General features: G+C 38.0%; 1 protein-coding gene and 1 pseudogene across 1 annotated transcript in view; one reads left to right on the forward strand and one right to left on the reverse strand.

Annotated features, from left to right (window-relative positions):
• The window catches only part of MLLT3 (MLLT3 super elongation complex subunit), a 261,393-nt gene that overhangs the window by 124,021 nt on the left and 120,167 nt on the right, over nucleotides 1-17,205 (reverse strand). The gene's annotated exons all lie outside the window — the stretch shown is intronic.
• On the forward strand, nucleotides 13,021-13,910 carry LOC109457450 (non-selective voltage-gated ion channel VDAC2 pseudogene; annotated as a pseudogene).

The following is a 17,205-nucleotide window of genomic DNA, read 5'->3' on the forward strand; positions in this document are numbered from 1 at the left end:
GATGAAATGGTTTTATACACAAGAGAGCCATCGACTGCATTAGGGTGATACAAGTGGCAGTGTTCTAAAATAATCAAATATAATAAATCAAAGATCAGACCCATTTACCATTTAAAGAAAACAAAACCCACAACAGCCTAAGAGACCACCACAACCTAACTTCACAGAAACACCAAAAGAGAATGGTCCAAAATAAGTCAGTGATCCATCTTTTCTTAATTGTTGCTTTATTCCCTTTACACTAAGGAAAACAAATGCTTCCAGGGAAGGAATCAAAGGAATCAAAACTGTTCTAACTTTAGAGGAAGGGTTAAGAACAAGATTTCTTTTCAGCATCTTTTGGACTCTGCTTTGTTTTTCTGTTTTAGCATTTGGCGCAGAGATGGCCAATCCTAAGTCTCCTAATTGACTGAAGCTCCATTAGATATTACAAATGAAGACAGAAGGAGGGTGACAGTAATATGGTGGCAACTGTCATACGTGGTGCACACAGGAATGTGGTTCCTGTTTAGCCTGACAAGCTCTCAATCTTCTCAATTAAACCAGGAAAAATCCTATATCCTCACCCTTCTTAAGGAAGGGTTTGCAAGCTGTTTCAGGAAACCCTACACCCTTGCAGTGTGTGTTAGCCATGAAATGTAGTTTGCATTGCTTTTACAAAAGCAATAGGGTGTTTGCCACAAACAATGAAAATTTAAATACTCTAAGGACTAATTCTGAGTTTTAGATCTAGTACTAGGGTCTCTTAAAATTATGTAGACAAAGAACTAAGCCACTGCAAAAAGAAAATCTGAAACTACTGTTCAAAAGTATGTTATAAAAATTTACCTATATCATTAAAGTAAATCCACTTTTACAGAGTATGATTTTTTTTGCTTGTTCCTACTAAATATAGTAGTGATTTACTCTTTCCTCCTTATCCTCACCACAAAGTGAGCTAAGTTGATTTGTCAGATTTGTAGCTCTGGCGTGCCTTTTGGCTAAATAGATAGTAACAGGAGAAAAAAGAGCTTTTATTCTTCTTTAGAAGTCATTTTTTTTACAAAATTACCAAAAGCAGTGCTAATTGCCTGGTACTTCTCATGGTCTCTGAATTCCAGGAAACAGTAGGGGGAAAACAGTATACATACAAAAGAAAGCGAAATGAGAACAAACACAAAAACTATTAAGAGTCAATATTATAGGTGGGAACTCACAAACTGGAAAGCTTAGGGAACAAAACCAGGAAGAAGCAAAGAGAGAGTCAGTCATTAGGTTTAATTTTAGTTTGTTTAAAGAAAGCAGCTATGATATTGCCAAAAGGAGGAAGACAAGAAAATTTTAATTAGTAAAGATTCTAGAACAAGCTTAGTGGGAGACTGTGGTACAAGCTGGAGGATATGAGAAACATTCCACTGGTAACTGAATTAGGTTATTTCTTCATGGTTCTTTCCAATCTCGAGATACGAAGGAAATAAGTTTTCTAAGAGGAGATAAAACAGGACTTTGGTAAAGAATTTAGGAGCCAATGACGAGCAGCTTTATACTTATTTGGGAATAACAGAGAGACTAGAAACGAAGGTGTCCAAATAATGCACAAGGCACCTTGACTACGGCTCCAGATAAACCAAGGAGAATGGAAAAGTGAAGAAAATTGAGACAGAATATGAAGAAAGAGGAGGATGAAGGAGGCTGGTGGTTAAGATGTTACCAGGAATTATTACTGTACCCCAAATACAGCAAGTATGAGAATTCCTGTGTGTAGTGTTGAAGCACACTATAAGAACTGGAAAAGGGTTTTGTTAAGTTAAACCAAGGACCCGCTCAAAACTTTCGTTTAGCAACAGGCAGCAGAAGAAACGTGTAGTGTGGAGGCAGAAGAGCTTAGTGGTCGAGAGCCAGAGCTTTTGAGAAGAAACCCCTTGGTTCAGATGTCACCCTGGACACTCACATAACACGTCCTGTCCTCTCAGTTACGAAACGGAGCTAACGCTTACCTACATCATGTAGCTCCTGGAAGCTTTAAGATGCCATCTGTGCCCAAGGCATAAATGAGATAATCCCTACACAGCTTTAAAACCCTTTTTGGAAACTAGAAGTCATCCAGGTATCCAACGGTAGCCAAATACAATCCATAACCATTAGAGAAGCTACTCTGGACTTTCCCAAAAACCTTTCGAAAAAAAGACTTAAATACAAACATTTACAATCGGTTCAATTTTAAACATTCTTGGAGCTAGTTTTGTTTTGGGTCTTATAGATTCTTGGCAGGGATGGATGAAAAAAAAAAAAATTCTTCACTTTGGAACTCTTTCGGCTCAATCCACCACTAAACATACTAGCAGTTGGTCCACACTGGCAGCCCACCTTCAGACTGATGAAGCCCAAATCAGCAACATGAGTGAAAAGAAGTAAGTAAAGCTTCCGAGGTTATGTATTACAAAGCCGTAACACTGAAATAGTGCAACAAAACACACAAGGAGAAAACAGAAATGTAATCTGAATTTGAATCCTGTGGTATAGCAAAAGAAAAAATATCAAGGAATCAAGAGACATGGTTCTGGTTGTCAGGTGAGAGGGAGGCTGGGGGACTTGGTGAAAAAAAGGGGAAGGGATTAAGAAGCACAAATGTGGTAGTCATAAAATAGTCTTGGGGATGTAAAGTAAAGCATACGGGACATAGTAATAATATTGTAATAACTATGTTTGGTGCCAGGTGGGTATCACACTTATCAGGGGATGACTTCATAAGCTTTACAAATGTCTAACTACTATGATGTACACCTGAAACTAATATTGAACATCAAAAAATAAAAATTAAAAAGAGACATGGTCCTGGCCCCATTTCTAGTATCACAGACTTGCCATCTGACCTTTGGAGAATGCCGGAACCCCTAACCCCAGACCTCCTGTGTCGCATAAGGGGACAGCTTCCATTTCAGAAGCTGCCTCTACAACTAAAAATTCTGTTATTCCAAAGACAAGTCATAAATGCTACTTCTATTCTAACTTGAAGGCAGGTGCAGTTTGCTTTTTAAGTGTCTTCATTTAAGCATGAGACACTTATCAGCTAAATACCATATCTGCTATACCACAAGCAGGAAATTGAGACAAACAAAAGAACAACAGAAACACAACAAAGATTCCAAATCATACTTGAATTTTTTTAAATGTTTCTTGGGAAAGGCTTTTTCTTAATTAGAGGAGGATTTTATTTTTATTTTAGACCAGTAAATAAATGAATACTCAATTGAATAGAGGCTACCCCATATTTAAATAATACTATAAATTAGATTATCATTTTCTTGTTTTCATTCTGATTATGAAGTCAGATTAAATCTATCGAGTAAGACCCAGTTTTACATATATGAATCAAACTAGAAATCTGATTCCTCAGGAACTTGATACAACTTAGTTATATAGTAGTGTATCAACTCAAGTATTAAGGAATGAAAGATCAGGACATACTGGCAGCATTTATGACAAACACCAGGCTTTTAAAAAGCTAAAGTAAAAAATTAAGTCAACTGTTTGCACATTAGATATAGCACATTATGTAAAAAGCCCTTGAGTGTTATGATTTTACTGTACTTTGCACTTGTAACACTCTTGTTCTTAATCACATTGAAACATATTACATTACTTTTTAAATAGAATGCACCCTGCCACAAAGCACTCAATCTTAACAGTATTCCAGAATAGCTTGCCCATATGAAAGATAGGTTTATGAATAGGTTTATGCCCTATTCAAGGAGATGAAAACAGCTCAATAGAAAGATTAAATAAGGCTCCTGCCAGTGGTTGAATCTTAAAGTCAAAGAGAAGAACACAACTCAAACCAAATGTTACAGGCAAAGGTCAAACAAGAATAATTAAGATCCTAACTTGAAGAGCTAGCTAATGTTCACTCATTCAGTGTAAATCAGAAGAAAAATTCCTCCTCTTAAAGTATGACCATAATAACTTTCACTGAGTCAGTTCCAAAAGATAAATTATAAAACTGAATGAAAGTGAGCTAAGTCTCAAAATAACGTTTACAGGGAACCACTCCTATCATGAAACTATTGGACCTTAACTGCAAAATTACACATTAAAATCCTATTCTTATATCATCCTTTAAAAATTAATCCTAGATTTATTCAATATCAAATATTAATAGAAGTATGAATTTTGCTAAGAGCCTTTCAGTTAATTTTTTGTAGAATTCTACTATAGCCTGATTCACTTATATAAAAAGAAAAAAATTGACAGAGAACAAACCAGCAATTTACGCTTCCAGAGTACTTTTTTGCTTGTTGATTTGAATGTCCAGCCATCAGTCCCAACCCATTCTAACAGGGGATTTAACTAAACGAATGAACATATTTCTATGTACACATACCGCCTATAGAATGGAAATAACAAACTTGGCCAAAGAAAATTTGGGAAGTACGAAATAGTGCTAAAACAATAGGAAAAAGAAAAGTTATTCACTGTGCTAGTAAATATTTTGGAAGCATTGTAATCCCATCTGGAATAAAGCCTGTTTTATTTAAATTTATCATAGGACAACAGATACGCTTGTGTTTTATAAAAATTGTTCTCCTTGTGTGCTACCGTGACCTATATTATGAAACCACTACATAATTTAGTTTTTCTTTGAAATAGTCACATTTTTGGACAATGACAATGTAATCACCTAATGAACTAAGTAAATCATATGAATTAATATACACTTGCCCATATTATACACATGGAATAAATACAATCAACCAGAAAGACTACCAAGCAATCAAATAATTTTTTCCTACTCTTTTAATTCCTTTTCCTTATTATTCTATGTTCTTGAAGAAATGCTGGTAGATAATCTCTAAATTCATCTGACTGTACTTTGGGGTCACGAAGGGAGGAAACTATACAACAGAACTTGAAATATCATAAGAAGAAGTTTTTAATATTTTATAATGATAATTTATTTATAAATAAATGCATTTGTTCTCACACACAATCCTACCACCCAAATAAACACATATCATGCATTGCAAAAAGTTATTTTCTTTCCTATTTATGACAAAGAGCAGTAGATATTTAAAGACAGCAAATTTCAAATAACTTCTTCTTTAATAGTAACAAAGATATGATTTATTTAACATCTTTCACCAAGTCCCCTGAAAGATCGCTGATGTCAAATAAATCCATAACAGAAGGAAATAAGTAGCATAAGAGCCCTGCCAGCCATTCCTTTTTACAGATGGAATATGACAACTTAAGCAATTTACCCAGAGGTCAGGGAGCTAATTCCTGGCATTCAATCAATAGATATTTATTAATGGTTTCTATGCCCGGTACTCTGTGCTTGATGCTGGGATGAAAAGTATTTTCTTCTTTTTGCTTGTTTGTACCTTCTCATTTTTCTACAAAAATTCTTACTTGTGAAATAAAAGAAAAATACTTTTAAAACAATAATGTGATGCTGAGGGAATTCAAGAGAAATTCAGGAAAGAACAAGGCTATGGGAATTTGAAATATTTGGAAAGTCAAGGAGAAATGGTATCAAGGTCTCCCACCTATATGTACCTTCCACTACCTATCTTTTCATATAGATATAGATGATATAGTTATAGAAATAGACATAGACACAGACAGATTAGAGATAGATAGAGATAGAGATACACACACACACACACACACACACACACACACTATATTAATAGTTGAATTTTACAAGGAAACCAGATTTAGAGACAGCAAATCTGTGTTCGCTGCCTGCCTCTCTGACATTTCCTAGCTGGGGTAACCAACATTAGGCAAGTTACATAACTCCTTTCTACCTCAGATTCTTCTATCCATAAAATAATTAAAAGCATCACTGTGCAGTTCCAATATAATATATTAGGTAAGTTATGAGAAAATCACTTTGTAAATGCTAAATTCCTACTAAACATTCGTCTTAACACATGAATATTTTGCCAACAATTATGCATCCTTCTGCTAAATGCGGTCAAAGAAGAGGTCTCATGTAGCCCAAATTTCGGACTAACAGAGAGTTAAGTGTTAGAGACATTCAAACATAGTCTCCTGCCCTTCAGAACAGCTCCCATCATCTTACGGGTATGAGAAACTTGTGAGAAATGCCAGTTTTGAGTTCCCACCCCAGACCTTTGGGATCAGAAACTCAGGGGGCCCCAGCGACCTGCCATCCCAGGCCTTCCAGGCTCTCAAGTGTGAGAAGCCACTGTTCTGGAGCATCTCTCACACACTCACCCTCATCCAAGCAAAAATGTACTCTCCTTCTGTTAATCCCTTTTTCTCATTGCTTCAGTTACACAGCTGTTTTTCCTCCACCCACTGTGTAATGTTACTTCCTTTATCCCATAAATTACATCACTTTCTAAAACATCACTATTTTTGAAAGGACCAATGGATTATGTACAATCACCCCCTAAAATGTCTTCTCCCTCTAACACTATTTAAATAATACAAAAATTGTTATAATATTTAGTTTCACCAACTGTAATTTAAAACAAAACAGGAAGAACAACAGCAAAACAAAATGTTCCAGAGTAACCTTACGATTCTTAATGTGATAATAACAGAAGAGGTATGTCTTTTTACTGCTGAAGCAACCCCTGCCAAGAAAATATAGACATGGGCATAGAAGAAACTTTCTAAACACCAGAGGCTAAACGACAGTTGCTTTTTTCATTGGTTAGTAGTAAGGAGTAGGACTGGGTCCAAAATTCAAGCTTAATCCACCAGATAATACTCAATCTTTTCCCGAAGAATTGTCAGGAAGAGAGTAATCCCATAATGTCACTGCTACAAAAACCATAAAAGAAAAAAAAATGCAAAAGACAACAAAAAACCTAATTGTGCTAATAAACTCAGAGAGCAAAGTAGATGCAGGCTATTTAACCAAAATAGGTTACTCAAGCCTGGCCCATGTACAACAATGAAGCACAACACAGAAATAATTATTGTGCAACTTGCAAATTACTACTGCACTTTCTAGTCATTGCACAAATAGAACTTATTGTGTCACACTCTTGGTGGATGACTGTTCCTAGAAGGCTAGAGATGATGCCCAATAGAAGTGTCAAATGCCTAGAGACACGGAATACAGTTGATTCCCTTCACTGGTGATAAAATAACCAGCCCCTTGACACACAGGGACTCTGACCTTTCTGCAGCTGCTTCTGATTTGCAAGTGTCGGCTGGGAATATCTTTTTCTGTCTCTTGGCTCCTAAAATTGTAATATATCATTCTGAGGCCCTCAACATGATTTCTATAACTCTTTAATTATTGGACTGATTTGGAACAAAAGATTCTTCAGTAACTTCACCTTAAAACCACACAGGAACTCTTATAGTAACGTACTTAAATGAACTGAGTATATTGGTGCGGGGGTGGGGGGGTGGGGGAGTGGGGGGGTGGAGTAGTTGTAAAGAGTTTGCATCTCTTATAATCTAAATGCTAGCTAAATTTACAAGACTAGAACGCCTTGAAAATTAAGTTTGGGTGGGTACTAATGTTCAAATGCAACTGTGATACTTTCATTTTCAATGACTAGCTGATCCACAATTAATATTCGCTATACTACATCAATTACTTTCAAGGTACTGCTTATAAATGGACCTATCTATCTTGTCCATCAGCTCCTGTACATGAATCCCCTCACCCATCCACTACAAGCCTCAGTCTACTCCCAAAGCCTCTGCCTTCGTTCAGCAAAGACCTGAGGACATCTTAGCCTCTATCCCATCCTGATTTGATTTCATCCTAAATACAGCCCCCCTTTCTGATCTAGCTATTGGCTAAAAAAGGTAGTGCCCTACAAGAAACTTGACCAAAGAGTTCTTCAAGGAAAAAGCAGACCAAATGTCCTATGACTATAATTTATGGAGAGCAATTTTCTCCCACAGTTGTAAACTATTTCTGAAGGCAATATCCATGAAAAGCAGTTTAAATAATCATACTTATCTGCAAGACCACGCTCTAAATATTTCTATTCCACATCCCATCAGGACTTCTTGAATATTTTTAAATGATTGATAGGTACAAAGAATAATGTTCTAACCAATGGAGGACTTCATTGTCATAAGTAAATATCCAAGACTCCTGGCTGAACTAGAATAATTTAATTCTATGAATTCACCAAAGGACTATGAGCCTGTTATAATGGACACTCATCGAGCCAAAGCTTTGAGGCTAGCTGACATCATGAAGCAATGGCAAGAGAAAAGCAAAAGAAAGAATGCAAAATCTGTGCCTTAAGAGTTGATTCATGCATTTTAAACGTCAGTATGATTTATACAATCTTTAGGCTCAAGGTGAAGTAATGTGTGCTGATGGAAAGAGTCTAGAAAGCAGAAATTCAAACACAGCCGAAATGCCAACCACTTGGTTGTTAATGGCTATGCTTTCTACAGTAAATTTTTATAATGTGAAAGAAGGCAGCTAAACAGATATCCCGTTATAATTTACCTAAAAAAAGCATATCATGTCCCAAGTCTTAAATTTTCACAAAGATACCCATCAAATCTTCCCTCCTAGAAGCCATTCTGCATTTTATTAACTTGATGGTACAATTTCAAATTCTGATCTTGCATTAAAAATAAGGCACAGATCACCTTCAGTTAAGAAAAATGAGAATATGTTAACATATATTAAACATTTTCACACAACTTGCTACTATTAGGCTGCTGTATTGAAATGAGTCGTGCTTAAAAGCAATCAATCCAACAGGAACAGAAATATATCATTTACAGCTGATTAAATATGGTGCGTGGCTCATTTGTTTAAAAAAAAAAAAAAAAAACTGGCCCAAGGTCCCGGGGTCACAAATGGAAGCTCCCATTTTCACATTATTTTTTGGGGGGAAGGGGGGCGGGGGGAATCGCATTTTACTTGCATTACTTTTTTTTCCCATTTAAAAATTTTTAAATTTACATTACCTACCTTTTCCAAGAATTTGGCATACTCTAATTATGAGGGCTATTGCCCCACCAAAGTTGAGTTATCCTCCAAAATATAGATATTTTATTTTGATGGGTTGAAGGTAGCATATTAGTAAAGCTATCCGTCAGGGTGTTATTTCAGTTAGCAATAAAACTGTCCTACTAAAGCAAACTACACATTTCACTAATGCATATTTTCCTAAATATCAAACATGAGAATACAACCTAAAAAATTTCCCAATTGTTCCAAATTTACTTGATCCAAAAACATTTAGGAAATGACTGTTCCAACATTAATGCTTCCATTTGGTGAAGACTTTTCTGGATAAAATGCCTTATGATAAATAAGGCTAACCAAACAGGGGAGTAACCTAGGGTCTGAGCAATTTACACACTTGATTTTCTGCCAGCTTCTACAAGTACTGAAGAGGCCAGTCAGTAGGTTTGTTTTTCAAACAAGCTACTAGAGAGATCCAAATCAGAGAAATACTTTTAAACACAGTCTCTGGGACAGCAACTTTACTTTGATGAATATTTCCCAAGGTCAAATGTGTCATCTAGCAAAGGTTCCTCATATACTTCAGCATGTCTCACCCACACGTTCCTTCATTATATTATGCAAACATGTTATATAGCAGTCACTTGTGTAATGGTACCAAAAAGGAAAAAAAAAAAAGCCAAAGAATTTATATCCTTAAAACAAAAAAGTAATGGCACTTTAATTCAAAACTCATGGAGAAATAAATGTTAGAGTAAATGGCAACACATAATTATACACCAAAAATTAAACAAAAGTTTACAGAATTATACTGGAAACTCCATTAATCATATCATACCTGGTTGAATGAAACTCCTAGGAAACACCAATGAAACTCAATCTTCTAAGCATTTAAAATGAAAAACAATTTACATTCTAAGACAATACCTTATCTTGAAGCCCCTCTCTTACCACCTAAAACTAAGTGGCATCTTCATCCTAAAGACTGACATTTCATTGAGTTCTCAACCTTAAACACAAATTATTCATAATAAATATGATAAAAATCATCAATTGGCTCAAATGCCATGGTGTAAACTCACGTCAATTACTGTAGAGTATGTTAAGGAATCTATCCTTTAAAAACAAAAGTCTTTACTATCTGTGAATGAAAGCAAGGCTTTAAAAACTGTAGTCTTTCGTTTTTCCATCATGCTATAAACATGCTATAAATAGTTTGACAGACAGTTTCACCTTTAACTGAACCAACTCTGACTTAGAACAGGGATGTGGACGTTTGTCTCCTCCCTTCCCGGGGGCCCAGTGGGGTAAATGCCGGAGGGATTCCACACAAGCTTTAGATGTCTTGGACTTAGACCCTATTTGTTTTGGAAGCATGGGTTCCTTTCTTATTACATTCTTCTATTTGCCAGGAGAAAACTGGAACAAAAATGAAATAGTCTAATGTGTTGACTTCAAGGTTTATTTCATCAGTCATGACAGGAAATTTCAAGGCTTTTTTCCCCCCTTTTGAAAGCAATAAACTCGACAAGTTTGCTTATGCCCTTTGTTTTTCGGGTTTGGTTTGGTTTGTTAGTATTTTAGAGAGAAGAGTGAAACAGTGAGTCTCTAGTTTACGTGCCATTTGGCTAGCAAACACGGATGCAGTCTCACATCCCCAATTAAAGATCTTTGAAAGTAGACCCCCCCCCCAAATAAAAACATACTCTGCCACCCAAAACTGAAGCTGACCATCAACCTATCACCTTTACGTGAGCATATTTTTCTGCTGACCAAAAGGATAAAGCTGGACAAAAAAAAAAAAAAAAAAGCAACTTTAGTAATTCCCTCCTCTCCTATCTGCTCTGGGATCCCGGGGGGCCAAGACATAGGCCCAGGGAGAGTCTCACAACTTCTCCCCACGACTCAGTTTCTTCCACGAAGTGAGGGGTGGAGCAAGCGTCCTTTCAGGCTGTACAGTCCTTCTGTTTCAGTGAGACACTGAGCGTAACTGTCCTAATGGTATGAGTTGTGTTTGCCAGCTCTCTTTTACCCTAAAATGGGATGAGCAATCAATGGGACATAAAAGCAACCAAGAAAATCCTAAAGAGTAGGAATATTTGCAATGATTGTATGTTTCATATAGACTACAAATCAGTAAACCCTGTAAGTATTTAGGCCTTGGGGGGTGGGTGTGGGGGGGTGCAGCAGAAGTGTTGTTCCAGCCGTGGTGAGTTTCATCCGCTACTGACAATTGCCAAAGCAGGAAGTACAATCATCATCTGGGCCGATCAGGAAGAACACAGCCTCATTCCAATACGAGATGCCCTATGCCCTGCCCAGGGCTGAGTGCAGTTGGGGTTCCAGCATGATGAGGCATGAGGCAGTCCTTCGCAGCCCACCGAGACCTGGGATTCTTGCCGCGCTGGTAGTAGCTACACTGGGGATGGCATCTTGTTCCGCCACCTCCAGTCTCCTGTCTGACGCGGGTGCTGAGGTTAACACGCCGGCCTTGGCTCTCATTGCACAGAGAGGGGATGTTAAGTTCTGTGAAAAGAGTTGTTCTGTCTCTGCCTTGCTCAGCACTGTACCCCAGCATAATACCCAGCCCAGAACAGGTGCTCAAATATCTATATACCGATTGGCTCCCATGGCTCTGAAGAGTAAGGCAGAAATGTAACCCAGAAGTACGGCTGCTGAACTGCAGAGTGGGCCACTGTACCCTGTCAAGGGTCAACTCAAACTATGGATCGTGATCTTCCAAAGCCCTAACACCCAGGTGCGAAGATGACTTCAAACACCTCTTCCTCTGCAAACCACCACTACAGTTAGATGGCAGATGCAGACCTCTATGGCAAGGGGAAAAGGGCATGGGATTGGGAACAAGACGACCTGCTCTCAAATTCTAAATCCACCACTTAATAGCTAGGACCTGGGGCAAGTCATTGTAACCTCTCAGCTCTCCTCATACATAACAAGGGAGTACTCCTTATTTCACAGTCTAGTTGTATTTAGAAATGAGGCCATGTCTGTGAAAGCACCTGGAAGGGAGGAGGAGAGGAGAGAAAGGAGAGGGGAGGGGCTGGCTTCAACAGAGGGGGACTTCCAGCTCTAGGAACTCAGAGTTTTCCAGAGAGGGCTGGGAGTAGAACAGCAGCTGTGGGAATGAACTTGAGAGACTTACAAAGAAAGAGATTGACAGGACCTGATGACAGTTTGAATTTGAAAGCTCTCAATTAAAGAGATCCTGGTCTGCCCTCATCTGGCAGGGCCTGAATTCGTCCTCTTGTGTTATTCCTAACATGACAGAGCTCTTCAGTTATGGAGGGGTATGGATAATTTGGAAGGAACTGCTTAAAATAATCTCCTTTATAAGTTTAACGTTCTAATATGACATAATGCTGCTGACTGGTTTTTTGTTTGTTTGTTTGTTTTGGGGGGGGTCTTACTGGCTCTTTTTATGCTTTTAGGTTTCTTATGGAAGTTTTTAAATTTGTACTTGTACCCCAAGGCGATCACTGTGAACGGTGCCTTTTAAGCACTAGAACTAGTTCTCTAATTAAGTTGCTTATTATGTTGTTACTGCTGTGGGCCTCTCTTTACATCGAGAGCAAACTATTTGTTTTGTTTTGTTTTTCCTATAGGTTATTTCTTTTTAAAGGGGGAAAATAGGTGATTCCCTGTCTGCACCTTCAACGAATCCAAAAGTTTTCCAAATTAGTGCTGGGTTCTAAGCTGAGACCTTCCCCTGAGAAGACCTAACCTATTTGACTCAAAGCAAGCAGCTCAGAAAGGAGAAATGAACAAAGCCGAGAGAACTCAGGTACTACACGAGCTTGGAATTCTGGGTCACCACTAACTGGGTAGCTATGATATGTCAGGTTAGTCACAATTTCTCTGTGCCTCAGTTTCCTTAATCAGACATGGGTGGTAGTGTCTGTTCTAGCTTGCTTGCTTGGGATGCTGTGAATAACATTCTTTTAAAAAGTAAAAGTAGCCTTCACTCGACCTCCAGCCCCGGCAGCTGCAACCAGACCCACAATGAGCCAAGCGGCCATAGCTGCAAGCTGAAAGGCGGCAGAGAAACCCCTCAGGAAACCCTAGATCACCTCTTCCCTGGCCTCGCCATGGCGACTTATGAACAGAGCTGCGCGCAGCCAATGTGTATTCCTCCATCACATGCTAACCTTGGCAAAGCTGCCAGAGATATTTTCAACAAAAGATTCTGTCTGGGGTTGGTAAAACTGGATGTGAAAACAAAGTCATGCAGTGGTGTGGAATTCTCAACATCTGGTTCACCTAACACAGGCACTGGTAAAGTTACTGGGACCTTGGAGACCAAATATAAATGATGTGAGTATGACTTGACTTTCACAGAGAAATGGAACACTGATAACACACTAGGAAGTGTGTTTTGTCAAGGTTTGAAACTGACATTTTATAACACCTTTTCACCAAACACAGGAAAGAGAAGTGGTAAAATCAAGTCTTCTTACAAGAGGGAGTGTAAAACCTTGGTTGCAATCTTGACTGATTCTGCTGGACCTGCAATCCACGGTTCTGCTCTTTTTGGTTATGAGGGCTGGCTTGCTGGGTACCAAGTGACCTCGGATGGTTCCAAATCAGGAATAATTTTGCAGTGGGCTGGCTACAGGACTGGAGACTTCCAGCTACACACTAATGTCAATGGTGGAACAGAATTTGGAGGATCGATTTATCAGAAAGTATGTGAAAATCTTGCCACTTCAGAAACCTTGCCTGGACATCGGGTACCAACTGCACTCGCTTTGTCATAGCAGCTAAATAAATATCAATCAGATCCCACTGTTTCCATTTCTGCAAATGTCAACAACTCTCGTTTGGAGTGCGCTACATGCAGACTCTGAGGCCTGGTGTGAAGCTTACCCTGTCTGCTCTGGTAGGTGGGAAGAGCATTAATGCTGGAGGCCACAAACTTGGCCTTGCCCTGGAGTTAGAGGCTTAATCCGGCTGAAAGAAACCTCTGGGAATGGGTATCAGAAGATTTGGTCTTAATATATTTCCAGTGTGACCAGCAAGCCTTTATCCCTCCAAGAAGGTGATTAAACAAAGAATGATCTAAAAAAGAGCTGTATTTTAAATACTTAAACAGGTACTTGTTAGCTGGTTGCCAGTTGAATTGGTTACCTAACTAGTTGCCAATGCTATAGTTGTGCAATTACCTGTACATTATTTAAATAAACTTAACTGTTAAATGCGTTACCCACCAATAATGAAATAGAACTTTACGAAAACTGTCAAAAAAAAAAGTAAAAGTATTTTAGAAATAAAAGGTATAAAAATCAACATTAGAAATGTCACACAGATAACATTCATTTGTGGATGTCACCAAATTTAAATAAAGACTGCGAAATATTTTTCAGGGAAAAATTGAACTAGTTCAATTCGCATAACTTAGAACAGTGCTGCAGTATATATAAGACAACAGGCTAAATTATTCACAAGTATGAGTAGAAATTACCTACAGCCCATGCTCTGAACCACTTCAACACAGTGCTTTCAAGGTGCCGAGTTAAGCTTCTCGTGTCCTTACAATGTAAAATGTGAAACGATCACAGCCCACAATAAGGTACAGTTCTGTCTATAAATACAAGAGGTATTTTGGTATTTTATCCGCTCCCTTCCTTTGCCAAAACCCATATCCTTTCTTCCACGGACTTGGTCTTTGGAAAGCAGGCTTATGGCAACAAAATAAGCAAAATGCAGGTGTACAATATAAGAACAAAAATAAAACTGAAAATTAGCAGAAAGAACTGATGCTGTCTCCTTGAGAGCCAAACTATAGGCCACAAATTTGTGGGGGCACACCTGTGACCCTTCCATTTCAATCCTTCCTTATTTACTCAAAGGAAGGAGCCTCGAAATAAATAAGCACGTGAAATAGCTCCTCCACGGGCCTCTGGATCAAGGCCTAACTGCTTTCACTCCTGGCTCCTGGCCTTTCACATGAAGTTGTCTAGTTCTGTAAGTTTCCCTTCATGCAAACAGATCCACTTGAGTAATTTCTAGGATGCATTGAGCAAAGACAAATTTACATATGGAAACTCAACAATGGTGGGTTGACATTTTCAGCTGGAGCCAGCCTGCTGCTGGTCTAGTTCAAAGCTGCCTCTGCGAAGAGGGGTAGGACTGCTTTTCCTTCATATATTGAAGAGACAGCCACACTCTACTGGGCTGGGCACTTCAGTGCAATTTTGCTCTTTAAAACACAAGTATGTGTCTGTACAGCCCAGTGGAATAAGGATGATAACCAATTAATTCATGGAGCACTCATGTACTGCCTCACTGAAGAAGCTTTACTACCCTTTTAGGAGGGAGAAAGGGCCAACCACTAAAAGCCCATTTATTTTAAGATCTCAGAGTGACTCATGTAATGAAGGGTACACAATAGATTCTTGATTAGTTCCTTACTGACCACCTGTTAAGTGCTAGGTGCTACAAATATAAAGACAGCTAAAGCAGAAAGACCCTGTTCAAAGGAAAACAAAAGGCAAATTTGTACATAAATGACTATAATGTGCCAACTGCAGTGTTAGAAGTAATGGCAAGGTGTGGTGTAACACAAAAAAATAAAAGGTAAGGGTGGCTTTCTTAGGAAGTATTTAAGAGAGATTCCTAAAGCTAAGCCTTGAAAAATAAGTATTATTGGTAAAAAAAAAAAAAAAAATCCTTATGATTCAAGAACTTAAAGTAAAAAGACAGAGAATGAGAATGAGCAAATTACTGCCAGTTACCCTACCGAAGCCAAACTTTCCTTGATGAATTCTCTAGAAGTACTTTTTGGGAACTGGAATATTAATATACTTTTCCTAATGATGAACCCACATATTTCAGTCAGACAGCTAAGAGTTGTTAAATTTCCCATTAAGATTCTTGGCCAATTCTTGATTTGATTTCATAATTGGTAGCACAGGCGCCAACATTTAGCTATTTTCCTCAGGAATCTAAAGAACACAGAACAATTTAAGAGAAACCTAAAGGGTAGCCTCAAATTCCACAGTTATGTGATTTTTTCATCCTTGATGTCCCTGTGGGGTGTCTATTGGGAATCAGGAATCAAATTGCTCTTTACACCACCCCCATCCCAGCCCCCCACACCACCAGCACCACCAAGTAGATCCTTCTCTCAATAATACAGCAGCAACTAAAAATCTCTTCCACGTCTACGGCATGGAGCACCAGAAAAAATTCAATTATTTCACATATACTTGAAAGAGGTTATAAACTACTTATCAAAGTCAAGATTGTATTTGAAAAGCTAAAGCAGTATTTTTTTTTTAAAAGACAAACAAAAGAAAAGTTCCTTTCTTAGCACTGAAAAATAAGCATGGCCATTGTTTTGGCCAAGCTCACACAAGTGATCACCTGAGTAGTTCTTCAGAGATCCAGGTCTTAACTTCCTCCTGTCACTACAAGGGTGGTGGATAATTTTCTATTCAGTCAGAGCACATAAATACAAAAGTAAATGATTTAAAGGGTCTATTACCCACATGAGGACATGATTCAAAAAAAGCGATTATGGATACTACAGAGCAAATGGAATGGAGAAAGAGTTGGCCGTCTGTTAAAATAACTGTGGCGGGCCAAATCCTCACTACATGTTTTTTCAACCACAGCCTCATCTGCTTAACTTTCCTAGGATTTCACCACCAGAATCAAACTGGCAAAGTGTCTTTCAAAAGAGTATTAAATTCTAGAGCCAGAAGGAACTGGGAGATCATTTAAAACACCTCTCTCTAATTCAAGATGACCACACCTTAAAGCCATCCCAAATAAATAAAAAAACTTAACGGTTTCTTAAAATTACACAGAGAAGGCATATTAAATGCCTAACTCCACTGGCACTCATTTACAGGGTTCAGTATTTCAGGAAATATTGATTTACTTCTCACGTAAGTGCCTCCTCCTATAACTTATTCTTAATTCATATTTCACCATTTCAAGCTACTTGTATACATTCTACAATTTTTAAATGCATACTTCATGTATTTCAAGCTTTTTTCATCTCCAAACCAAGGACTTGTATTTCAATTTTTCCTACAAATTTTGGCAATATACAACTTGTTACTATTTTAGATTTTTTTTCTTAGAAATTTAAATACTAATTTTGCATTAGATGAATTCCAACTATTAGCTCTCCACTTTGTTATGCAAATGAAACCAACTTTCTTACACATACAGAGAGGACACTGTTTAATGAGGAAGATTTTTGTAAACAGCGCCTTTTGAAACTTCATCTTCTAATTTTCCCTTATTAGCATGCCAGGCCCATG

The sequence above is a fragment of the Rhinolophus sinicus genome, chromosome 16, assembly GCF_057876585.1.
Source record: "Rhinolophus sinicus isolate RSI-liver-muscle chromosome 16, RSI-T2T, whole genome shotgun sequence".
Classification (NCBI taxonomy): domain Eukaryota; kingdom Metazoa; phylum Chordata; class Mammalia; order Chiroptera; family Rhinolophidae; genus Rhinolophus; species Rhinolophus sinicus.